This window comes from Mesoplodon bidens (genome assembly GCF_964165515.1).
Source record: "Mesoplodon bidens genome assembly, chromosome: 12".
Lineage (NCBI taxonomy): Eukaryota > Metazoa > Chordata > Mammalia > Artiodactyla > Ziphiidae > Mesoplodon > Mesoplodon bidens.
Window position 1 is genome coordinate 82,049,600 of NC_138168.1, and position 26,233 is coordinate 82,075,832.

The window sequence follows — 26,233 nt, forward strand, 5'->3', positions numbered from 1 at the left end:
GTACACGCTTCGTGGGCCTGGAGGCCGTGGCAGAGCGACCCGGATCCACTGAGGTCACAGAGAAGCAAAACTTCCCAAGACGAGGCCTGGCCGGGGACTCCCAGGAGACCCCAGGCAAGGAGAGGACATGCTGGGGTCCTGCCACTAGAGCTGGTGGGGAGGTGCCTCCCCAGAACGTGACCACCAGCACTAGAGGTGGAGGCCCTCACCTGTGTGCCTCAGCCTGACCCCAGGGAGGCCCTGACTCCTTCACACTATCTGACTCCAACCCCAAAGTTTGGCTTTTTACTAGAATGTTATACATTTGTCTCCAAATACCAATACTCCTTTGTGCGTCCAACGCATATTTATTTAGTGCTTACTAAATGCGCAGGACTGGTTTGAAATCAGAGGTAAAGCAATGAATGAAAATGATGCTTGTGCACATCACTCAAATCTGCATGTTCGAAAGGAAGAAGGTGTGCATTGTGTATTAAACAGAAGCTGAATGCAAAAGAGGCTCACGTGGGCAAGTATCAACCAAGTTTCCCTAAAAATGACTAGTTTTTTATTAGCTCAAGTTTCCACTGTAGAAAAAAGAAAACAGTTCTTACAGTTTATCTTTTTGCTGTTTTCTAGCCAGTGATCAGTTTATTGTTTATTTGGTTTTAAGAATCTTGGCATTATATTTACTTACAACAGTAAACCATCCCTAGTCAAAAGTATAATATTTCTAAGGACTTATCTGATTTCCGTGGTCTGGCAGCAAAGTTCCCTGGAGAGAGATTTTTGCAAATAGGTTCTCTGATTGGACATTCCTCGCAACAGATCCTAAACAGGACACCTCTTTTTTTTTTTTTTTTGCGGGCCTCTCACTGTTGTGGCCTCTCCCGTTGCGGAGCACAGGCTCCAGACACGCAGGCTCAGCGGCCATGGCTTACAGGCCCAGCCGCTCCGCGGCATGTGGGATATTCCCGGACCGGGGCACAAACTCGTGTCCCCTGCATCGGCAGGCGGACTCTCAACCCCTGTGCCACCAGGGAAGCCCAACCCCTCTTTTTTGAAATCCCTAGACTTTTGCAAAGAAACAAGTACCACCGTCCATGAATATGGTCATTAAATTTGACACGAGAAGTGACAGGTTTCAGCTGTAAGTGGATGGAGGGAAAAACTCAAACTACTCTCAGGCACAGTGACTTTGGCTTTACAAAATGACTTTGGAAAACTATAAATAGAACAGGAGAAGCTATTTCTACTATTAAACCATTCGAATTCAGAGTGTCTTGAGAGATCTCTCATTTCCAAAATATATGTATATTTAATGGAAGAAGGACAGACTAAACGGAGAGGGTGGCTGGAATACATGGAAAGTCATTCTTCGCCGTCATTTGTCCTGGAGTGAGTTTGATTTTCCTGGAGCCATCTCAGCAGTACACAAACAACAAGGCTGGTTTTCCCAGATCCTTGTCATAGTAAACAGATGCATAGAAGTAGGTTGACTCAATGTTTTCAGTCTAGTTATAGCATGCTTAGGAAGATACTACTATTAAATACAAAAGAGGAAAATAAAAACAATAGAAAACCAGTGAATTGTGGATTTCATTATCATTAGCTCCTATCTTTATCTGAGGTAGAAGGATGCATCCGATCTAAGTACAAGAATTTACCTAACTTGGGCTTCCCTGGTGGCGGAGTGGTTGGGAGTCCGCCTGCTGATGCGGGGGACGCGGGTTCGTGCCCCGGTCCGAGAGGATCCCACATGCCGCAGAGCGGCTGGGCCCGTGAGCCATGGCCGCTGGGCCTGCACGTCCCCGGAGCCTGTGCCCCGCAGCGGGAGAGGCCACAACAGTGAGAGGCCTGTGTACCGCAAAAAAAAAAAAAAAAAAAAGAATTTACCTAACTGGATTATAAGATTTGTGATGTGTAGGTTTGCTTTGGAAATCCAAGGATTTCCATTCAGTGATGAACACTATAGACCCATGCAGGCAATACATGTTACTGAAAACAAAGTATTAACTCTAATAAGTATAAGCATGACCACCACCAAATCATTTGCTAATTATCCTTTCTTGGACTTCAGCCAAGACATAAGCAGTAAAGTTTCATTCAAGTAAAATTCTATTTACAGTCAAACTAAAAGCAGTAATTCCTCAGGATGCTTAACTGGACCATCAAAATTTTCAAACAGGTTCTGCAAGATGACATCAAAATAAACTCTTATTTCCTAGCATAGTAGGGGATTGAGGCTTTTCCAATGAACTCCTATTTTTAAGGAATTTGAATATATTTCTTATATGCACGAACACAAATGCCCTACTGGCTGTAATCCTACTGTCTTTGCTGTTGCAAAAGGCCATCAGAAGGCTCTTCACCACTCTGGAGGCCATGGTAGTGCCAGCCACAGCCTGCTGTACTAAAGACTAGCTTCTAACATGAATAAACATGAACTAAAGAGTCACTTTCCTCCCAAGAACGAAGCAAAAAGGAACCCCAATTAAAAGAGATTTACGTAGTGCATTTTTATTCAGTCCTTAACCATGGAGTCACTAAAAACCAGCATCCTGTTGCAATCCTTGGTGCTTGCATTAAGTAAGTTTCTTCTCTTATCAAATTTCTTCCATTGCCTTTAGAGAAAACAGACCCCCTTATTCTGGTGTGTCTCCTCAGCCACTCTCAGCTCAGTCTTCAGTTTGCTCCATTTTATTCTTTGCTTGAGTTGCACTTGGCTTGTTTGGCAAATACTTGCAGCTGAAGATGCTTCCAGGTGCTAACACGGTCGTTCCCAACCTTGTCTGCACATGAAAATCACCTGGGCAGCTTCAAAAAATACCTATGCCTGCATCTTTCCCAAGAGATTGTGATTTCTAGGGGGTGTGCCCTGGGTGTTGGGAGTTTTAAAAGCTCTCCAGGGGATCCTACTATGCAGAAGTTTGGGAACTGCTGGGCTAGAGGGAAGAAAGGAAATGTTTGGTGAGCCTGAGCCTGAATCCCAGCCCTGCCTCCTGTTTGTTGTGTGATTTGGGGTAAGTTACTTCACCTCGCGGAGCCCTGATTTCCTGTCTGTAGAGTGGAGATAATCATGCTGGCAATTTTCTCAACTGTATAGTGAAAATAGCATGTACATTACATGATCAGTGACAGTGCGCGTGATGTGCTTGGCACAGGAAGTGGTGGCTGCCGGTGATTTATCCCGAGGGTAAAATAACGTTTAATCCATTCCAAAGACAAGGAAATGCACGGTGGATGATTACGTGATGGGCTTAATGAGAGTGAAAATAGGTAGTGACAACCAGGCTTGCTGCCACGTGGGATGCTGTTTTTACCCCCTGACAATTGAATTGTTCATCTATTGCTAGCTTGTTGGAGAGAATGATACAAGGTTATACTCAGAGATAAGGCTATTGTGTTTATCTGTTTTCCCAGGGTGGGGTGAATCTACCCGGTTCTTTGTGAAGAGGATCTGGTTGGCAGATCAATCTGAGAAAAACTGGGAAGTGGATGCTTCTGAAAAGGCCAGTTTGACTCCATGGGTTTGGTGGGCACGTTCACTGATCACAGCTGGCCCCGGCCAGGGACATCCCTGGGGACAGATGTGACGGGAAGTAACGGGGTGGGGCTGTCATTGTCTCCCCACACCGTGCCTGTCACCTCTTAGGTCCTGGTCACATTAGAATCTGACACCTGATTGTATTTTTTAACCTAAGAAATCTCTCTTCCACTCCCCAATCTTCATTTCTTGTTTTGCATTCATCTCAAATAAACAAGAATTAACTTCATTAAGAAAGAAAGGAAGAACTATAAACACAATGGCTATTGGGATGAGCGTGGTTCCTGCATGCAGACTCAGGAACCGGGGTGGGGTGGGGATAGACTTTCTATCTCATTTTGCCCCGTGTAGCCCTGGGGAGGTGGTCTTTTGTGGAGTGAAGAGGGGAGGTGAGCGGTGTACATTCCCTCCTGGTGGAATCAGAGGAAGATCGAGTGTCAGAGCCCAAAGGAACCCGAACAATCACTTGAACCCCAGGGGTTCCTAACTGGGAATACTCTGAAAGTGTATGCAACACTTAGGCAGATGGAAATGTTTCTTTGATGGAGGCCATGGCCTTTTCCGCAGATTTGCAAAGAGCTTGGTAACCCTCCAGTATGAACCGACTTTACTAATAAGGGAACTGAAACAAAGGAACCTGTTCATAAGCACGTAGGCAGTCACAGTGGGGACAGAGCTCAGGTGGCCACGTTTCTCTCCCGGCTCCACTCCCCAGGTTTCACAGCAAGTTTGAAGCATCATCGGTGGGCGGGGGGCGCTTAAGCCGCAGGTTCTGCTAATTCCCCATTTATCAGAGCCCGAGTCAGCGCTCATGTGATACAGAATGAGGTTTCCACTTTCCTCTAACCAGGGACGTTTCATCCCAAAGGCACTAGGAAGAAGGCAGGGCTGTTGTAGCTGCCGAAAATCCTCCTTATTTTAACCTGCAGTGAAGATTCAGCCTGGCTCAGAGTTTTAGCAGGAACCGGGCCGTAAATTGGGGAAAGTAGGTGTCTTAGTCCGTCAGGCTGCTGTAACACTGACATTGACTGGGGGGCTTCTAAACAATAGACACTTATTTCTCGCCGTCCAGGAGGCTGGGAAGCGCAAGATCAAGGCTCTGGCAGATTTGCTATCTGGTGAGGGCCATCTCTCTGAGCCCTCATGTGGAGGAAGGGGGGAGGCAGCTCCCTGGCGTCTCTCGTATAATCTCGTTCGTAAGGACTTCTTTCTCACAACCTAATCACCTCCCAAAGGCCTCCGTCACACCGGGATTATTTTATGAATTTTGGGGGGACACAAACACATGATAAATAGCAGTAGGCAAAGGCCTCTAAGAAAAAGGATGCTTTGTATTTCCTTTTTCTTTCTTTAGCGTAGTTTCGTTTTCACGAGGGCTCGTTAGCCAAACAGGTTTGGCAGGATGAAGGGATTTGACAACCGTCTGCGAGACTCTGTTAGACCCTGACGCCAACAGGACCATCTAATGATTGTAAAACTATAATTAGAGGGCTCCCCTGGTGGCTGAGAGTCCGCCTGCCGATGCAGGGGACGCGGGTTCGTGCCCCGGTCCGGGAAGATCCCACATGCCGCGGAGCGGCTGGGACCGTGAGCCATGGCCGCTGAGCCTGCGCGTCCGGAGCCTGTGCTCCACAACGGGAGAGGCCACAACAGTGAGAGGCCCGCGTACCGCAAAAAAAAACCCCAAAACTATAATTAGAGAGAAAATGGTAGCACACAGGGCTCCCTTGTTGTGGTCTGAGCTGCAGGTGGAAGGATTCCGTGGGGTCCACAGAGAGCTCCATGTAGAAAGGGCTTTGGTGGCCCCCCTGAGCGCCCCCCAGGAGAGAGTGCAATCTGGTGGTTAGCAGTTCAGGCTCTGGAGTCGATTTGGCCCGGATTGGAAAACCCCATCTCCAACACGCGCTAGTGTTTAAACTCATCTTCCTCTGAGCCTTCGCTTCCCGTCTGTCACATGCAGACAACTGTGCCTACTTAGTGGGACTGTTTCGAGGACAAATGGGAAAATGATTGAAAGTGGATTCTGGGCCTGACAGATCCCATCTGTTTACTCTGTTGAATGTATTCTGCATTGTGAAATTATATTGTCACTTTCATATTATTTTAAAAATGAATGTTTTAACTGCACTGGGAAGGAATCAGTCCTGATTGTTCAAGTTTTAAGTTGATGAAAATAAGGGACTCTTGAATGACCACCTCCTGTTTATTACCTTTTATTTCAGCTGCTGTGTCATATGACCGACCTCAAACTTTTCCTGATTTGTTTTTTATATTTCCAAGTCAGAAAAGGATACATTCTTGTTATAAGTGATTCTCACAAGCATAGAAATTTATAGAGTCAAAGATGACTAGTCCATATTTTTCTAAAACAGCTGCTAATAAACTTTCTAGGTAGATTGGTCTGGCTGAGCCCTCCATGTGGAAAAGCCTAGAAAATGTCTTTGATGTGCATTATTTTTACACATGCCTACTGACCTAGCCTCATCTCGGTTTTCTTGTGACAAACGTTTGAGGAGTTTTGCACTCCAGGAAATAGTATTTTGACAGGATTATTTCCTGCTTTAGAAAGGTTCATAGTTGCTCTAGTGGTGTTGAGCACAGGAGGTGGAGTTTGGCGGGAAAGGCAGACCCACGTCCCATGTGGGCACGTGGAAGGAAGGAGAGGAGAGATGCAGACTCTTCTCGGGGACAGAGAGCCCTCACGGAGGCAGAGACGAGTAGGTGCCCACTGATGTGACGGTGCTGGGGACTAAGACCAGGCTGAGCCCAGAGAGGGCAGGGCTGCTGCCAGCATGGCCTGTGCCTTGTGCAGATTGCAGAAGGGGCCCCCTTTGCCCCGAGGGTACACAGCACAGAGAGAGGAACAGAGCTGGATTTCAGCCCTTGCGCACCCCTTCACAGATGCTCTTGTGCAGTATGCAACGTGTGCAACTGTGCTCAGCAGCTCGGTGACAGATGCAGGAGTTCAGTCATCCCCCACCAGCCAGGGAGAACAAAGGTAGTGCTGAAGAGCAGGATCCTGCTCGCTTAGACCCAGGTCTTGGAGGGATGTGCATGGTGGAGACGGTACTGGGGAGATGGAGAGGTTAAGGGTCTTCCTTTTCAGAATCTGGAGAGCATCTCCATCAAGCTTCTCCATGGCTTTGTGGACATTCGCAGCCCCTGTCCCCTCCCTACCGGCTGCCCTGTCACATTCTTCCCGCAGCCAGGCTCTGCCCCCCTCCTCATTCTAAGGCCCCTCACTCCCTTCCCTGGCCCCTAGGATTGTGACCTTGGCTGCGAACGGCCGTAGCTGTCATACAAACACACACACATCACACGCGGAGACACCCCCCGACACACACCCGTTCCCATTGCTTTTAAGAATAAAACCCGGACCCCTAATGTGCCCTGCACTGGCCTGCAGTGACCTGCCCCTACCCTGCCTACCTCCCAGCCTCCCCCTGCCCTGAGCTTGAGCTGCACCGGTGTGCTCCATCCTGCCAAGATGCCGTGCCCCGAGGGCTGTGTCAAGGCTTTATTTTGAAGGCTCCCAGCTCACATATCAAACACTCAAATGCACCCACAAGCCACGTTAAATATTTTTTGGTGCAAATAATAGTTTAAAGGTTTCCATATTTCAAATAATTTTGACATGATCGGACTGTGAGTGATTCCTTTAATTTGAATGCCTGTGATTTCTCAGCCATCTTCCACATGCTTGAGGAGTCTGATCAAGTGAGAGTGTCTAAAGCTGCACATTTTCCCCAAACACAGTGAAAGATTTATGACTACTAGGCCCTAGGACAGTTGATAGCGTGTTTTGTCTTATTTGCATTTTATGAAACAGTAATGTCACCTTTGTAGTTTTCCTTTCATAATCGGGGGACAATGTTTTTCTTCAGGCCTCACACCTTTCTCTAACGTCCCCCCACCTCCCCCCACCTTGCCTGGCCGACTTCGGCTCCATCCTCAGATCTTGCCTCAATGTAAACTTCCCTGCGGAGCCTTCCTGACCCTCCTTCTGGGTCAGCGCCTCCTGTCATGTCATCTCATAGCGCTGAGTCACTTTCCTGCAGAGCACATCCTCACACTTTCATTTCAGGACCATCTGTGTGACCTGCTCTTCAGGGTTTCTTTCTAGCACCGGACAGACTATAAGTGCCACTTTCATGTGGATGTAAGTGGCCTTACTCATAGTCTTGGAATAATCAGAGTTGGCCATGTAAGCAGCAGCCAGGCTGCATGGCATTTCCTTTTCACATTCACTGGGCTGTCATGCATTTACCTCCTGGCAGCTTTAAGAACTCCCACCATCTTTACAGAATCAACATGCTGGTGTGGGGAAGATTGGTGCAGTTTCTAGTAACAGAATGTAAATAAAGACCCTTGGCAATTCAATGTTAGTAGCTTTATGGAGCCAGACTGCTCGAGAGGTCACGCAAGCAAAACCTGTTCCAAGCCCCTGCAGCCCGTCCTCTTCCATATCTTTCCCAATGGTCTGGGGACAGCGTGTAAGGCACACTGATCAGATTCACGGGGACCCTGACTCAGTGAGATCTTTCAGAAGACCTCAGTAAAAATCCAAGTGACCTCAACTAGTTTATAAAATGTCCCCATAACACCAGCATGAAATGCCTTGGGATTAATGCCAGGTGGTTGGTCCCGCTGAAACCATTCTCCTTCCCCTCCCCCCAAAGGAAGAGGACAGGCGAGTGGCCGGCCAGAGGGGGTTGTGGGACCCCCTTGGGTGACTGACCCCGATAGAGACTAGCCTCCTACCGACATGGGCTCGGGGATGGAGGGCACCAGTGTCGGGGCCGTCCCACACCCCTCTGACCCTGACACACACCCGGCTAGTGACACACACACAAGGAACAACTCATCTGTGGAATACTTCCTATGTACCAGGCTCCACACCAGGCCCTTTAGACACATTTTCTCCCTTAATTCTCATAGCACATCTAGCACGTATTTTGTGTATGATGGCATTTAGAAAGGTAGGGTAACCCGCTTAATGTCACGGCTGGTGGGGCTGCAGCTGAACCCCGTTTCTGTCTCCCTAGCTATCGACCTACCCAGCCAACCACCAGGATCACCCAGACAGAGACTGAGAGAAGGATGGTAAACCCGTGGAGGTGTTTGGTGCCCCGCGCAGAGCCCGAGCAGGCCAGGAGCCTGGTGAAAGGGAGCTGGGCTTTCGTGCACTCGGGCGAGTTCCCAGCCAGGATTAACCTGCTTCCTCTCCTGAGGTATTTTGACCTTATATTTCAGCAGACCGGTAAAGAAAATGAAGAATGTGTTGCTGGTAAAAGAAAAAAATGTTCAAACCCAGTGCATCATAGGAAGCCCTTTATCATTCTGGGGCCTCCTATTTCAGGATTGCTTGTAACATGTCTTGCATCTCGAAGCTGCCTTGGCCAGACAGACATGTAGCCCAGGAATTCCACCTGTGACTTTAGGCGCAGCGGGTCTTGAGGGAGATGCTCAGGGAGGTGGGAACCAGGAACCCAAGGTCTCCAGTGGGACGTCTGATCTCCTTCCTCTGGCAGGAAGGCAGGCTACTGGGGAGAGCGTTTCACTAAAACCAAGAGAGCTGAGAAGTGGAGAGCTGAATGAGGTGGGGGGGTGGGGGGAAAGGGTAGGACAAAATCCAAGTACCCGATGGGTCGTTTATTCAACCTTTAACAAATATTTATCAGGGCCCTGGGATACAGTCGTGAGCAAACAAGCACCCTTCCTACATAGGACGTAGGTTCTGACGTATGAGCTTCGTGCATGGTCTGTATGTTCTAAGACAGAAAGCCACAAAGATGTGGCTAAAATAATTTCAGTTGTAATAAGTGCAGTGATGAACGTCAGAGTCTGAGGGAGAGAATTGGGGGGAGGGGGTGAGAGGAGATAACACGTACTGCCAAGGACAGCTCTTAAGAGGTGACATTTCACCTGTGACTATAGTTCAGATTCGCTTCTAGGTGTGCCGGGCAGGCCCTGAGGAGATTAAGTGAGAGAATGTTATTGTTCTAATCACATCACTTCTGCTGCCTTGCGAGGAAAAGATGGAAGAGGGCCCAGTGGGAGCGTAGCCCCAGGGCTGTCCCTGAGGCCAAGGGGCCTACACAAAGATGAGAGAAGGAGAAATGAGAGAAGAAGGTGCATGTTTTTGGAGACAGCCTCAGTAGGACTTCCCAGTGGGCTGGGAATAAGGGTGGGGGGGGCATGGTCAAAAGATTTCCGTCTGCATAGACATGGTGCCATTTTTCTAGGTGGAGAAAGTAGCTGTCTAAGCAAAGGGGCCCTGGGGTGGCCGTATGGGGTCTTGGAGAGCCAGGGGAATGAGAGGGCAGGGAGCACTGTGGGTCCACTGGTCAGGGGTGACGCCGGGGAACAGCAGAGATGGAAATTGGTGTGAGGATTAATGAAATGCAGAACGTGGGATAAAGCCATCAGCACAGCACTGGGAGCATCGTGATGACTCAGTAACCTGGAGCTGTCGTTTCACTAGGAACGGTCCAGATCCCTTGTAGGAGCCGGGACAGGATGGGCAGGATAGGAAAGGACAGGAGTGAGACCTGCAGGGCAAGGCTGGAGACCCCCTATAAACGCCGTGTGTCCTCTTGGGGTCACCAAGGGAAACCCAGAGAGTGGTGTCAGAAGGGAGTGGGTTTCCAGCCCTGAAAACCTGCAGGCGGGACAGGCACAGCCATCAGTCAGCCCTGGGAGGGTCGTGGGTCCTCAAGGTCAGGGGGTGGGCGAAGCCTCTGCTGTCTGACTTCTGACCGCAGAGCCTGGCCGGCTCCTGATGCCCTTGGGTACGTGGCCCTCGGCAGCAGCAAATCGCCTCCCTCGTGCTTATCCTCCTTCCCGTGGAGAAGGTCCCCTCCAGCCCCCATGGTTTCTGCTGTTCCCCTTTCCATCTGGTCCCCCCTTCACCTCCCCACGGGGTGCAGTCTGGCCCATCCACTCACTCACGAGGTGCTGAGAACACAACTCAGTGACCTGATGAGCAGATGGGAACCCGGGACCGATTGTTTTCCTGCCATCCCAATTCTTTCTGTGCCAAAATAAATACACTCGATTTTTAATTGTTCCCTGTTTCAAACTTATAAATGGAAAGGGGACCTCGATCTCAAAGCTGCACTCCCAGACTAAGTTTCCACTGCCTTGAAGCAGGTGTCCGACCTGAATAAGCTCTGTGGAGTCAGACCTCACAGGGAAGAACACAGATACTAGGAATCCATAGTGCCCGTCTTCTTATCAGAAAATGGGGGGAATTCTGTTTACCTATTTCATAGGATGTGAACTGTAATTATTGAAAGCTAATGTTTTTAAAAACTGGAACTTGGGATTTCCCAGGGGATGCTTTTAAACTCAGGCTCTTTTAACACAGACACACATGTCCACACACACACACTCTCATTCCTTCTTTTCAGACCACGCACATCTCCACAGGTTCACTGACCATCCTAACAAAAACAGCTCACGGTGGCCGTGACCTTGCAGAAACAAAGGCCAGAGCTACAACCTTTAAGTAGTGTGTTCCTGATTTTAAAACCTGCCTGCTTATGAGCTTCCTTTCTAAGTTTTCCATCGAGGACAAGTCAAGATTTGAAAAGATGTCATGGTGGGGCAGTTGGGAAATGTGATGCGTGGCTTCTGTTTTCACTGTGGGGACCTTCCCAGGCCTTCCTGGGTCCCAAGAGGCAGGTGGGAAAGGACACAGCCTGCCCCTGTCACAGCCCATCCTTCACAGGACAGGAAGCCCAGCCTGCCCCTGGGTCCCTGGGTCCCTGCTTCCCTGACACAGCTGGAAGTCTCTCACCTTTAAAGCCTGGGGAACCAGGTGGGCCCAGGGGGTTGGTACCTGCTCTGAAAGGAGGGACGTCGGGGGAGTCAGGGTGCCCCGTATGGGCAACATCTCGTGCCCCTGGGAGGTTCTGAGCATCCTCCTTGCACGCCTGCTCCCCAAGTGAAGACTTCCATGTCGAAGGCACTTTGAAAGGCCAGCAGGGTGAAACTGAAAAGAGGTTTTACAAAACCCTACCCGGGATGGGGGCATTTTCCTGATGTTCTTAGGGCAGCACGTCACACTTTTTTCCTATCTACTTAATGGCAAAGGGGAAAAAGTAAATCCTCATCCTCTGCGGGCCAAGGGCACAGCTGTGGTCATCACACACGTTGAAATAGCTTGTTTTTATCACAAAACTCCTGTGATCCTGAAAACATGTGCAAACTTTGCACTTTATTCCAGGAAGTAGGTTTGATTTAGTACACAAGTCATGGGTTGTACTATGTCAAACTACCTAACTCTCTGTCTACACCTCCCCTTGGTCTTTAAATTTAATCTGTTGGAAACCGAGATCATTATCTTCCTGCCTCTTGTTCCTTCTTGTTTTCCCAAGACTGTTCAAATCTTGCAGACTTCCCTGCCAGTTTCCCAGCTTTGTTTGCTGTTTGAGAATATGGGCAGAGGTGGAGACCAAAAACAGACAAACAAACAAAAATAAGTAGGAGACTGATGAAGAAGTTCCTAAAAATGTCCCATTGGCAAGTTGCATCTGCCAAAGAGCGTGTGTCACCTCTGTTCTAATACCAGGCTGGGAGGTGGAGGGAGTTAAAGGAACAGCAGCAGAAACTCCGGACAGAGTCTGTTCCTTCCACTTCTCAGGCATCACGTCAGAAAGCTCGTAAGAGCTTTGGGAGGAGACCCAGAGTAAGACCCTTGTCAGTAAGTTTAGTTGACCCGTGAAAATCAGGCAGGTGACTTAACTGACTCTTCCACTGAACTGACTGTGCTCGTCCAAGTATCCTCTGTACGCTACCTTAAAGAAGTTCATTCATCGCTGTGTGAATTTAGCAGATGATGCCCCAGAGGAAGATGAAAAACCTAGGGAAAAACTTAGTTTATTAGCTAGAGTAGGAAGCGTGCAGTAATCAGGAATGCAGGAAGCATCCTGGTGATTTCTTTTTTAAATGGTGTCCTGCTCTTCATCTAAGAGTCTTATAAATGGAGGTAATGGGGCACTTAGCACCCAAGCACTTCCCGTGCCTTGGGTCCTTTGCTAACGGTCCCCCTGCAGCCTGACGCTTCATTCCCTTCACACCCCCCGAGGTGGACTTTCTTGTCACCCCCATTCTCAGATGACTTAAGGGGATTTAAAGACTCCCCCAGACTCACACCGCTACAGAGTGACAGAGTCAGTCTCCATACCCTGGTCCCTCTGACTCAGGAGACGCACCTAAACCCACACCTGCCATCTCTCTCTCTGGAGAAAACTTGCCTTTCTGCAAGATAATGAACAGTATCTAAAACCAGAACTCTAGAACCACATTTATCTTTCTGGTTGTTAGTGTATTTTATATTTAGGGCATGCATTTAGTGAGGCACTGTGTTTATTTTTCTGCCGGAGGTTATATGGTCTTCTGGGAATTAGAATTACTTATAATAAGAAGATATTTACTTCCATAATTTAGCCAACATAGCTTTTGGATTAATTTTATTAGCTCCTGAAGCTGGAACTGTAACAACCAGTTCATACAAACGCCAAGTTTTCAGCATCTGTATAAAGGCCACCTCAAGAGGGAGCTCCGTGCAAGCCTTAGATTTATTCAGTTCTCACAGTCCTGAAGCTTGATTATAAAACGTATTTTCAGAGAATGGATTGCAATCCTGTATGAGTAGAGAGGAAGTTCGCAGAAGAGGCTCAAGGAAACAAACAGAAGTTTAGGAATTTGAATCCTTAGGTGGGTGGCCTTGAAGATCCAGGGATTTAAATTTTATAAAAATTACTATCAAGGGAACTTAAAGAGGAACTTCTACAGTCTTTTAGGGTGTGGAATCATAGCACTAGAAGGGCTCTTAAGAAGACAGGGAGAATTGTCAGGACTTCCCTGGCGGTCCAGTGGTAAAGACTCTGTGCTTCCACTGCAGGAGGTGTGGGTTCGATCCCTGATCAGGAAGCTAAGATCCCACGTGCTGTGCGGCCAAAAAAAGGAAGAAGAAGAAGAAGAAGAGTTGTCTTTCCCTGTTGATAAGGACTTTGGGGCGGGGGGTGGAGGTGCGGGTTCTCAGCTCTGCTCAGTAACTGGTTACGTAGTTTTCTGTACTGATACAGTATCCTGAAGCAGAGGGCACCAGGGCATTTGTTTTTGTTCTCTATAAAGTTGTATTAGCTCTTCTGAAGAAAATACCGTGAGGCACAGTGAAAAGACAGAAAGAAAATGAGAATGGAAATCTATTTAACCCAGAAAGAAGTAAGAAAGGAGGAGCAGCGGAATTTTTAAAAATCCAGATGGGACCGACAGAAAACAAATCAGAGTAGCAGACTTAAATCCAACCACATCAGTAACTAACAGTAAATGGATATAAACGGAGTAAACGCCCTGATTTAAAGGCAGAGATTATTACTAAACTGGAGAAAAAGAAAGACCCAATGATGTGCTGCCTTTAAATATAAATACAGGTAGATCAAATGTAAAAAGATGGAGTAAATATGTCTTACAAACAGTATGCTTTAGAAAACTGGAATAGCCAAATGAATGCAAGATAGAATAGATTTCAGGATGATGAATATTATCTGAGATAAAAGGGTCAATTCTTCAGGAACACATAACAACCATAAATCTGTAAATATCTAGTAACAGAGCTTAAAATATGCGAAGCAAATATTGACAGAATTTAAGGGAGTAATAGACAAATCCACAATCACAGTTAGAGGTTTTAACATCCTTCTGTCAGTAATTGATAGAGCAACTAGAGAAAAAAGCCTTTCCATTCATCTCGATTGGCCATCCACCAGGGACTGAGCTGGTATCAGCCAATGGGTACTCTGCTCGCGATAGGCTTTTATTTAATTTCCTTGGCTAATGAAGAAGCAGCTGTCTCTGCATCCTCTGTTGCCCAAAGGATGTCTTGAGATTGATTATAATTGCTATGAGAGTGAACCTGAGGTCTTTACCTTGGCAAGTGAGCTGGAGAGGGTTTCCTCATCACTTGTAGGTACCCTTGAGATCAACCCTGTAGTCTAGACAGGATGAGTTTCTAGTGAACAGAGTAAACTGCTTCTGCCCAAATAAGGTGAGGCCCCTTTCTCCAAGGAGCATTTTGTAACTGCTACAACACAGGACTCTCAGGGAAGTGGGCTCCTTCAAGGGTCCTCATGTTCAATGTTTGATTATGCTGATGAGCCCTGGAGTTTGGGATTGGAGTTTTACCTCGACAGCTAAGTGACACTTAAAGACTCATTCATTATCTTACAGCCACTTCAAGCCCAGATTGTGTTGTGCCGGGAACCACTTAACAGGATTATTGCAGGACAAGGAGCAATCTCACTCTCTGGGCTCCAGTCAGATCCCCCTCTCAAATCCTGCCACTTACCAATTCTCAGCCTAAAACCGTCTCCTAAGAAGAGAATTTTTCAATTTCCTGAAGTGATCGGAACTAACCGTTTTCCCAGCCTGCAGAAAGAATGGATTGAAAATTGTGGACATGCAATCAGGATAATACAGAGCCGTCATTTAGGTTAAAGCATCTTATGCTCCTGGATCACGTAAGATACGTGTGGCTGTAGAGCCTCGACTCCCTGGCCTGGTCTGAAAGTGATTCTTATTTTGAATTTAATTTTTTTTTTTAGTTCAATTTAAGCTTTATTTTCTAAATTAAGGGCAGTTAGAAAATAGAAGATCTGCTCTTATCCAACTCTGTGGTGGCAATAAGTGCATTCAACCTCAGGTTGAACCAAGAAGCCAAATTAAAGAAATTGCACATGTTTGGTGGTAGGGAGAAAATATCCTAGATCAAAATTTTGTCAGGCAAAGGGAAGTAGTCCTAAAGTGTATTTAATAAATAGGGAGCTGGTTTCCAATGGGTTTTCATCCATAGACCAATAACATACATTACATAAAATCCTACCCAGCGCAGGAGAAAGTCAGAAAAATATTAGGGACTAATCCATGGAAAAGAGATAGGACTGAGTATTCGGGCTAGTCTATGAATCATTCGATCCCCTCTGCCCTGAGACACTCAGGTTCCCAAGTCAATTCTTTTATTTTTAGAATCAAGATTGTGATAAATGCAATATTTGTTTCTTTTGTACAGTACATTGTGCATCTATTGTTGTTTCCGTCTGGTTTCCTCAGATAGGTGAGTAACTCTGCCTGATGCCAAAGAAAGCCTTTGTTGCCCCTTCAACCCTTGCTGGTCCCATTGGTGGGTCCCCAAATGGAATATGGCATTTTTCCAGTTTGTCTTTAGTGAAAGTAACAGAACATGAAAGACTTTTTGCTCCAGCCTCCTAAAAGGCCCTACCATTGTACCCTAACTTTTATTACTATTTAGATAATAAGGCGGAAGGGGGTGTGAATGGTATGGTTTCAGAAATACTCTGATAAATCATCTAAATTTGTTACTTTTCTTCTAATGGTTTAATTACATCTTCCAAAGGGGAGAAGGACATTTGGAGCCCATTTATTTTCATGTAATCGGTGTAGGAAAGGGGGAAAAGGTGACGCACTCTTTCTACTTTTTCCTTTGAGCACTTTAATCGAAAAAGAGCATAGGACTCAAGTCAAGTAGGCCACCAGTTATTAATTTTGTGCCCTTGGGCATGCAAATCTCTTCTGAGCCTGTCCCCTTGTCTATAGACTGGGGGGCTCTGTTCTTTCCTGTTTGCCTCATGAAGCAGTGTGAGGAGAACACACTGCAGGGGAGAGGCTAATACAGTGAGAGGCCTCATGGACGATCCTTATTTACAAGCTTTCATTATAATTTGTAACTTTTCTTTTCACTTAATTATCCCTTCTCCTTGCTAGTTTGTCTGTGCCCTCGTCTCAGGCTGTTATTCTTACTATGGCATATTCCTACTTTCCTTTTTTCTATTTGCTCATTCACTTGGCAGATCAGCTATTGTGTTTTCCTTATTTACCATGTAACCAAGCTTCATTTTTTATTATTATTTTTTTAAATGGAAGTATAGTGGATTTACAATATTATATAAGTTTCAGGTGTAAACCATGGTGATTCACAATTTTTAAAGGTTATACTCCAGTTACAGTTATTATAAAATATTGGCCATATTCCCTGTGCTGTACAATATATCCTCGTAGCTTATTTATTTTATTTTTAATAGATATTTATTGGAGTATAATTGCTCCACAATACTGTGTTAGTTTCTGTTGCACAACAAAGTGAATCAGCCATATGCATGTATGTGTCCCCATATCCCCTCCCTCTTGAGCTTCCCTCCCACCCTCCCTATCCCACCCCTCTAGGTCATTGCAAAGCACCGAGCTGATCTCCCTGTGCTATGCTGCTGCTTCCCACCAGCCAACTGTGTTACATTTGGTAGTGTATATATGTCGATGCTACTCTCACTTTGCCCTAGCTTCGCCCTCCCACCCCATGTCCTCAAGTCCATTTTCTTTGTCTACCTCTTTCTTCCTGCCCTGCAACTAGGTTCATCAGTACCCTTTTTTTTTAGAGTCCATATATATGCATTAGCATACGGTATTTGTTTTTCTCTTTTTGACTTACTTCGCACTGTATGACAGACTCTAGGTCCATCCACCTCACTACAAATAACTCAACTTCGTTTCTTTTTATGGCTGAGTATTATTCCACTGTACATATGTGCCACATCTTTATCCATTCATCTGTCGATGGACATTTAGTTTGCTTCCATGTCCTGGCTATTGTAAATAGTGCTGCAGTGAACATTTTGGTACATGTCTGTTTTTGAATTATGTTTTTCTCAGGGTATATGACCAGTAGTGGGATTGCTGGGTCAATGGTAGTTCTATTTTTAGTTTTTTAAGGAACCTCCATACTGTTTTCCATAGTGGTTGTATCAATTTACATTCCCACCAACTGTGCAGGAGGGTTCCCTTTTCACCACACCCTTTCCAGCATTTGTTGTTTCTAGATTTTTGGATAATGGCCATTCTGACCGGTGTAAGTTGATACCTCATAGTAGTTTTGATTTGCATTTCTCTAATATTTAGTGATGTTGAGCATCTTTTCATGTGCCTCGTGGCCATAGGTATGTCTTCCTTGGTGAAATGTCTATTTAGGTCTGCTGCCCATTTTTTAATTGGATTGTTTGTTTTTTTGATATTGAGCTCCAAAATATACAATTTTGGAGATTAATCTTTTGTCTGTTGTTTCACTTGCAAATATTTTCTCCCATTCTGAGGGTTGTCTTTTTGATGGTTTCCTTTGCTGTGCAAAAGCTTTGAAGTTTCATTAGGTCCCATTTGTTTAGTTTTGTTTTTATTTCCATTACTCTAGGAGGTAGGTCAAAAAAGATCTTGCTGTGGTTTATGTCAAAGAGTATTTTTCCTATGTTTTCCTCTAAGAGTTTTATAGTGTCTGGTCTTAAGTCTTTAATCCATTTTGAGTTTATTTTTGTGTATAGTGTTACGTAGTGTTCTAATTTCATTCTTTTACGTGTAGCTGTCCAGTTTTCTCAGCACCACTTATTGAAGAGCCTGTCTTTTCTCCATTGTATATTCTTGCCTCCTTTATCAAAGATAAGGTGACCATATGTGCGTGGGTTTGTCTCTGGACATTCTATCTTGTACCATTGATCTATATTTCTGTTTTTGTACCAGTACCATACTGTCTTGATTACTGTAGCTTTGTGGTATAGTTTGAAGTTGGGGAGCCTGATTCCTCCAACCCCGTTTTTCTTTCTCAAGATTGCTTTGGCTATTCGGGGTCTTTTGTGTTTCCATATGAATTGTAAAAATTTTTGCTCTAATTCTGTGAAGAATGCCATTGGTAATTTGATAGGGATTTTATTGAATCTGTAGATTGCTTTGGCTAGTACAGTCATTTTCACAGTATTGATTCTTCCCATCCAAGAACATGGTATATTTCTCCATCTGTTTATGTCATCTTTGATTTCTTTCATCAGTGTTTTATAGTTTTCTGAGTACAAGTCTTTTGCCTCCTTAGGCAGGTTTATTCCTAGGTATTTTATTCTTTTTGTTGCAATGGTAAATAGGAGTGTTTCCTTAATTTCTCTTTCTGATTTTTCGTTGTTGGTATATAGGAATGCCAGAGATTTCTGTGCCTTAATTTTGTATCCTGCAACCTTACCAAATTCATTGATTAGTTCTAGTAGTTTTCTGGTGGCATCTTTAGGGTTTTCCATGTATAGTATCATGTCATCTGCAAAGAGTGACTGTTTTACTTCTTCTTTTCCAATTTGTATTCTTTTTATTTCTTTTTCTTCTCTGATTGCTGTGGCTAGAACTTCCAAAACTGTGTTGAATAATACTGGTGAGAGTGGACATCCTTGTCTTGTTCCTGATCTTAGAGGAAATGCTTTCAGTTTTTCACCATTGAATATTATGCTTGCTGTGTGTTTGTCATATATGGTCTGTATTAGGTTGTTGGAGGTTCCTTCTCTGCCCACTTTCTGGAGAGTTTTTTTATGATAAATGGGTGTTGAATTATGTCAAAAGCTTTTTCTACATCTATTGAGACAATCATATGGTTTTTATTCCTTAATTTGTTAACGTGGTGTATCACACTGATTGGTTTGCATATACTGAAGAATCCTTGCATCCGTGGGATAAATCCCACTTGATCATGGTGTATGATCCTTTTAATGTGCTGTTGGATTCTGTTTGCTAGAATTCTGTTCATGATTTTTGCGTCTATGTTCATCAGTGATACTGGTCTATAATTTTCTTTTTTTGTGGTATCTTTTTCTGGTTTTGGTATCAGGGTGATGGTGGCTTTGTAGAATGAATTTGGGAGTGTTTCTCTCTCTGCAGTTTTTTGGGAGAGTTTGAGAAGGATTGATGTTAGCTATTGCCTAAATGTTTGGTAGAATTTGCCTGTGAAGCCATGTCATCCTGGACTTTTGTTTGTTGGAAGATTTTAAATTACGGTTTCAATTTCATTACTCGTGATAGGTGTGTTTATATTTTCTAATTCTTCCTGGTTCAGTCTTGGAAAATTGTACCTTTCCAAGAAGTTGTCCATTTCTTCGTGGTTGTCCATTTTATTGGCATAGTTGTTTGTAGTAGTCTCTTATCCTTTGTATTTCTGCAGTGTCAGTTGTGATTTCTCCTTTTTCATTTCTAATTTTATTGATTTACATCCTTTCCCTTGTAGTTTGTACCTCATAATCCCTTACCCCTATCCTATCCCTCCCCTTTCCCTATTCCCACTGGTAACCACTAGATTGTTCTTTACATCTGTTAGTCCGTTTCTTTTTTGTTATATTCACTAGTTTGTTTTGCTTTTTAGATCCCACATATAAGTGATATAATACCATATTTGTCTTTCTCTGTCTGACTTATTTCACTTAGCATAATGCCCCCCAAATCCATCCACGTTGTTGCAAATGGCAAAATGTCATTCCTTTTTAAGGCTGAGTAGTATTCGATTGTGTGTGTATGTGTGTGTGTGTGTGTGTATCTCGCATCTTCTTTATCCGTCCATCTATTGATGGAGACTTAGGTTGCTTCCATATCTTGGCCATTGTAAATAATGTTGCTGTGAACATTGGGATGCATATATGTTTTAAATTAGTGTTTTAGTGTAACTAAGCTTTAAATACAAAATTTTTGTCTCCAAAACTATCTTTAAACTTTCACAATAACCTTCCTATCGGCTTCCTGTTTTAAGGGATGAGTTTTGGGGAATTCCCTGATGGTCCAGTGGTTAGGACTCTGTGCTTCCACTGCAGGGGACCTGTGTTCAATCCCTGGTGGGGGAACTAAGATCCTGCAAGCCTCACAGTGTGGCCAAAGGAAAAAATAAAGGATGAATTCTCCACGTTTATTCTACAATTTTCTAATCTTAACATTCTGTAGGTTTGCATCTGGTACTGAGTACCCAGGATTTGCTCTCTGGTTGGGGACTTGACTGACTCATGACTTGAGAACGTTTCTTTCCCTGCTCCCTTTCCTGGGGACGTTGGCTACCTCTGCCCTCACTCCACCCTCAGAGCTGCTTAGCATGACTTCTGTCTTCAGCAAGCAACTAGCACCCACTGGGTTCCAAAGCTCCTTTTTTTTTTTTTTAAATAAATTTATTTTATTTATTTATTTTTGGCTGCATTGGGTCTTCATTGCTGTGCACGGGCTTTCTCTAGTTGTGGTGAGCAGGGGCTACTCTTTGTTGTGGTGTGCGGGCTTCTCATTGCGGTGGCTTCTCTTGTTGCGGAGCACGGGCTCTAGGCGTGCGGGCGTCAGTAATTGTGGCACGTGGGCTTCAGTAGTTGTGGCTCGCGGGCTCTAGAGCACAGGCTCAGTAGTTGTGGCGCACAGGCTTAGTTGCTCCACGGCATGTGGAATCTTCCCGGACCAGGGCTCAAGCCCGTGTCCCCTGCATTGGCAGGCAGATTCTCAACCATTGCGCCACCAGGGAAGCCCCAAATGCAACTTCTTCTGCTGCTTTTTGTTTTGTTTTGTTCTTAGCTTCAGATGAAGGTCCCTTTTCAAAGAACGTTAACGCTTGATTTGTTGTAAGACATTGTGGAAAGTAGTATTATCCTACACTGCTCTTAAACTCTAGTGTTTGAGGGTTGGTGGCCTGATTCTTCTTTTGAGGCTATGTCTCATTGATGTAATTCGAAAACAATTTTAAACCCACAGATTAAGAACATGTGTTTCTTCACGTCACATGTTAAGAGAGACTTTAATTCATTCTGAAATCTATACTGAAGAATATCTTAAAGCAAAATTGCAACTTTGCAACTATACTAACTACAAATTACCTCAAGTAGGAGTACAGTGACCTGGAGAATCAGACCAGAGGCCCATCCAGCTAGAATTCTTCCTCGACAAAGGCCTCCAGTTTTTTATGGTTGTGCAGGAGGGTGGGTGGAATGGGGCATGTGATAAGGTGGAAAGGTAGGTTTTCCTTCTCTGGTCTCAGTCTCAGAATGTCTGGAATGTTCTTCAAAGGTGGATCTGTCAGCATGACCTTTGCTAACTCCTTCTTGAATCCCTTTATACTTTATCTGCTCCCTCGTGGGACATAAGTTTCATATTTTTATTATCTACAGTAGCACAGTACTTCCTCTTTTTGTCCTAAAATTACCTCTGTCAAGCTTTAAGGAGTGCCCTCTGCCTTTAGGATTTGGAAGCGATGATTCCATCTGCGTTTTCTCCCTTCAGTTCCACCCTATCCCAGAGGCTTTGATAGTATCTGCTCAGCCTTTGTTGTCAAGACTGAGAAAGCTAATTTGGGTTCAGAAAGTGGAAAATTTTCAAAGGAGCCAAATAATTTTTGAGTCAGCGTTCAGTGGTCCTCATTGTTGCAATGCAGGAGCACATATGTGGCAACCGTTGGCAAAGGGTTAAGCATCACAGACAGCCTTAATAGAAGTAAAAAAACAGGACCGATCCAAAACATATAACGTATACTCCAAAATAAGCCAGGCTCGCCCCTCTTAATGGGATAACTGCAGACATGCCAAATTCTACAGCTAGTCAGTTGTATACATATGGTAAAACTTTTCATACCATTCAACGTTTGCCTCAGTATGATTTTAATTACGTACAGATTGGGTAGCTGGAAGAAAGCACTGGAATTGAATAAAGTTAAACACAAGCCCTTTTATAAATGGCCCCAGTTTAGGTTAGAACGTATGCAAATGACTGCCGAGGACAGTGAGAGGAATGTGTGGTTTGGGGGAAACTCTGGGGATGGGAGGTGGCTCATCTTCAACCTGGGGACCCTGTTGATCTGGAAGGAGAGAGTTTCCGGAAATGGTGATTATACTTCTTTTGAAGTTGGGACTTATGCTGATGCTTGCGCCTTTTTACTCAAATTCTTCCCGCCCCAGGACAGGGTTGTCTCTGCAAGATGAAATTGCTCTCTGGGCAAACGCCGCCTTCAGTTTGGAAGACTGTGGGTTTGCATACGGCAGATCGGTAGTTTTGAAGCTTTTTTTCCCTAATGGTACTTTCTTGGGCTGTGTTCCTCGTTTCTCTGAAGTTAATTTGACATAATGAATTCAAAATTGGTGTTGTTTACTTCATTCAAGAAAATAAATGGAGGCAAATTGTGCTTTATCTGGCCCTTGGCCGTGCAGAGGAGAAAACCACCGCTCTGGAATGTGCTTTTCTCAAACTTTAACAACATAGCTTTGGTTTTCCTCATAACTTACCAGAATGGCTTTGACTTACTGAATAGTTTTGGGTAAGCCACTCTGAATTCCAGCTTCTCTTTTGTGAAATGAAGATATACCCCACAAAGCCAATTTACTGAGGCTTCAGGACCCAAAAGCTGGCCCATCACAGACCCTGCACACAGGGCTGCTGTGACCTCCAGAGGAGAAAAGATGGAGTTAGTATAATAAGGAGTAGAAATAACACCCGGTTTTTTGGAGCCTCTTGGGATCACATCAGACCATTTCAAGGAGGGGGCAAGCCTGTATTCTGTGCCTTTGCTGGTGAGATGGGAGGACCAGGAATTGAACCTGTTGCAGGAAGGGCCCGAGAGCGGGCTCCTGTCTAACACTCAGAAATGAACTGTCCGAGAAGACACAAGTACTGACCAAGCAAAAGACTTTATTGGGAAGGGGCGCCCGTGTGGAGGGCAGCAGGGTAGGGCACCCAGGAGAACTGCTCTGCCCTGTGGCTCGCAGTCTCAGGTTGTATGCTGATGGTGTTAGTTTCCAGGTTGTCTCTGGCCAATCATCTTGCTTGGCCCGTATTTGGTCTGACTCAGGGTCCTTCCTGGTGGCACATGAAATTCTCAGCCAAGATGGAGTCCAGCGTGAAGGATTCTGGGCTGTTGGCAGGACAGTATTATGGGCTGGTGTCTCCTCCCTCTTTTGGACCCCTCCCGATTTCTCCCGGTTGGTGTTTGGCTGCAACACCATGTTCCTTATCGGGACCTCCTGTTGTGAGACAGCTCATGCAAGTGGTTATCATGGTGCCTGGCCAAGGAGGGTGGTTTCGGTCCGTGGTTCCCTAACGAACCTATTAAAGGAGCAGGTTGAGGTCTGGATCAGGCATGGAAGGTTCTTCTCCCCCAGTATCCATGGAGAAAGAGGCAGAGTGAAGGGAATCCCCAGGTCATGGGGAGGATGAGCTGCAAGACCCCAGTTGTTGGGGAGGAAACCATGCTCCCCACCACTGCCTTTGGCCAGGTGAGCAGCAGCGATTTCCACCTGCCCCCCGGCCCCTTGGCTGATCTGGATGGCGGCCATGGCAGTGGGAAACGTCTGTGTCATGTTCAGCCCCCTGTCTTTGTATTTATGAATATTTGTATACAGACGCTAATCTGCAGACATACACACTCTTGTCTAGTTTTCTATTGTTTGGGCTTCAGTTCAGTAACTTTTCTTGGAAAAGTCACCAATTTTAGCCTAGAGAGAGTTGTGGGCTAATTAATTGATCACCTAATTAAAGTTCCTCCATAAGAACTATCTATGGAGTGAAATGTCTCACTCTGGGGGAAAAGGCAGGGCTATCAGTGAACTAAATGTGGCCTCCAGACTGTGAATTTCTTGAGGGCAACGTTCACATCTTACTCTCTTTTGTGGGATAAATGAAGACAAAATGAATGACTCTAAAATTAATTAATTTCACTTGGTGGAAATGGATTTTTTAATGGACTCTTTAATAATGTGTTCAGATATATAAAAATGACATCTACCAGTCATATAAGTTAGTTTTTCCACATTTAGGAAGGAACGAAAGGAACGAAAGGAGGGAGAGAGGGAGGGAGGGAGGGAGGGAAGAAGGAAGGTCATTTGTACTTAATTTCAAATATGGGTTCCTCATTTCTTCTTTCATATTTACTTCAGTAGCCTTAATATATTGGTTCCAGGCAAACTTTACCACTTCTAGAAGCCACTTCCATGGAGCCCAGATTCTTGGTTACCAAAATCAAAAGAAGCAAAAGATACTGGAGTTGGCTGCTGTACACAGCAAAGATCCACTGCAGCCCAAAGAATCAACCTTGTTCAGAGTGATGCAGTCCTTTCCCCGTTGCTACCCCACTCCGTCCCCTGTTGAGACTGCAGCCCTTTGTGGCCTAGGATGAGCTCAGACACAAAGAACCCATCCTCCCCCACACTAGGAAGCAGACAGGAGTGAGGCAGGGGCTTGGACAGCACGCAAGGGGTGACTGATTTAGGTGGGGTTTGCCTCAGGCCCTTCCCTCTGAGGGCCAGTTTTCCCTGGCTGACCTTTGCCGCTCTGCATTTAGTTCCTAATCCACTTGTGTGCCAAGTGGTAGGTGAGGAGCTAGAAAAGCCACAAGTCCTTAAAACATAGGGGCTGCCCTCAAAGTAGTAGAAAGCACAGACATTTAAACAACGATGGCAGCACGATGTAGGAATTTGCTAGAGTAGAGGTATAAACCAAGAAGAGGCAGCCCTAAAAAAGAAGCTAACAGTTATGCCTGGGAGTTTCAGGGGAGGCCTTACAGAGGTGGGGATACTTGGCAGAGTCTTGAAGGAGGAATAGGGATTCACTGGGCAGAGGCTCAGGGAGGGCATTCCAAACCCTGGAGATGAAGTAAAGCTATGCAGGTAGGAAAGAACCTGGCACAGTTCTAAATAGCAAAAAATTCAACATGGTTTGAAAATGGGTGAGTGGGAATTCACTGAATATGAGACTGGTGCACTGGATTGGGGCCAAATTGCAGTTATGATGGTCGATTATAATTATTTATTTATACGCCTGTATCTCCTGCCCAGGTGTCTGTACCCTGAGGTCAGGGAATGGGTTTTACTGACTTTCTTCAGTCTTACTGAATCCCACTGTGTTTTTAAGAGGGCCCAGTGAATTTTCATTGAATGGATGCCTGAATGCATGTTGGGTGGTATTGGAAGTTATTTTAGCCCAGACTGATGAGCTGATTGGACTATAAACTGGTCCTACATCACAGCAATTTGTTTGGACTTTACCTCTTGGGGAATATAGAGCCATTAAACAAGAATGATCTAAAGCTATCTGTGTTTGAGGACGTAACTCTGGCTATCATGTGACAGATTCATTGAGAGAGACTGGAAGTTGGAAGGCCAGTTAGAAGACTACTGTAATGATCTGGAGGAAATATTAGAAGGCCCGAGAGTGTGGAGACTTGAGAAATATTTATAAGGCAGCGTTAACACCTAGCCCAATTTTTGGTGACCAGTGGAATGGGAGGGGGAAATCAAAGATCACTTTTGCCTCCAGTGAAACTAAGTCTGACTTTCAACTAGATTTATATTTAGAGATGAAAAGGAAAGGAGTTCTTAACACTTGGGCACTAAGCATAATTGACTTATTGATGTTGGTTTAGAACAATGAAACTAAGAGTTGACTAACCAATAAGATTTATGTGGACATAGGATAGAAGGAACTGATTTATATAGAATATGTAATATACATATTCATTTTGTAATATAAATAATATGCAAATACACAAGGAAAGAGTGTTCTGACATCAGAATTATAATCAGGGCTGCCACACGTGGCCTCACAGGTTGTGCACTGCACAAATCTAAGAAGCAGCACTAGTAATAGCAACAGGTCACCCTCTAAAGCTACTGTATGTCCCCCTTGGCCTTCAGCTCAATGCATTCACAGACTCCTGCTTTTAGCCACAAAGGAAGGTGTTTAGGATGGGAACTTGATAGACTAGCAAAGTTAAATCATCTGACGGGAGCCCTCCTATAGCCAGGTCATTAGTGTTAGATGTATGTTGGGTAGGGGGTGTCTTTTCATGTTAAGAATGAGAGAAGTGGGCTTCCCTGGTGGCGCAGTGGT

The 26,233-nt window shown here is 45.0% G+C and overlaps 1 protein-coding gene across 1 annotated transcript in view; it reads left to right on the top strand.

The window, feature by feature from the left end:
* The first annotated feature begins 8,745 nt into the window (after nt 1-8,745).
* LOC308626382 (uncharacterized protein) overlaps nt 8,746-26,233 on the top strand; it is a 48,690-nt gene continuing 31,202 nt past the window's right edge. Inside the window, exon 1 of the mRNA XM_081251348.1 lies at nt 8,746-8,757. The gene's annotated coding sequence lies outside the window, so the exon portion shown is untranslated. The remainder of the gene's footprint in view (nt 8,758-26,233) is intronic.